Genomic DNA, 570 nt, shown 5'->3' with positions numbered 1-570 from the left:
CCAGACACCTTTTAACAGAGAGAGAGACGAAAGAGAGAGAGAGAGAAACAGAGAGAAACAGAGACAAGACAGACAAGATGTACAGCAACAACAGTAGCAACAACTACATTAATAGTATGATCGATGACGGTCATCGAAAAGACGATGACCAATGAACACAAGCCCAACCGATCGGGGGACCAGCCCGAGCAGCGAATAACAAGTAACTTGTAGCAATATAATACTTAATAATAACTAATAATAATAACATAATATCAGTGATTTTAAGCAATGGTAAGTCAAGCAGTGAAACGCATGCAACAGGCTCCACCCAGGCATCCATGAGAACCCTGCAAGACGAGAAAGCACAAGAACTCCCGGGAAGAAGCTGAAGTTTAGTATACATCGCATTCAATGGGACATGAATGAGTGGCAGAAAGAGAGAGAGAGAGAAGAAGAGGAGCATCATCAGTACACCATCGGGAATCCTCCCAATAGTCTAGGCCTATAGCAGCATAACTAAGGGATGGTTCCAGGACTCACCTGATCCAGCCCTGAACTATAACTTTATCAAAGAGGAACATCCTTAAG

The sequence above is a fragment of the Morone saxatilis genome, unplaced genomic scaffold, assembly GCF_004916995.1.
Source record: "Morone saxatilis isolate NCDOM2014 unplaced genomic scaffold, NCSU_SB_2.0 Contig4, whole genome shotgun sequence".
NCBI lineage: Eukaryota > Metazoa > Chordata > Actinopteri > Moronidae > Morone > Morone saxatilis.
The sequence above is the reverse complement of the archived record's forward strand: the minus strand, read 5'-3'. Positions refer to the sequence as shown.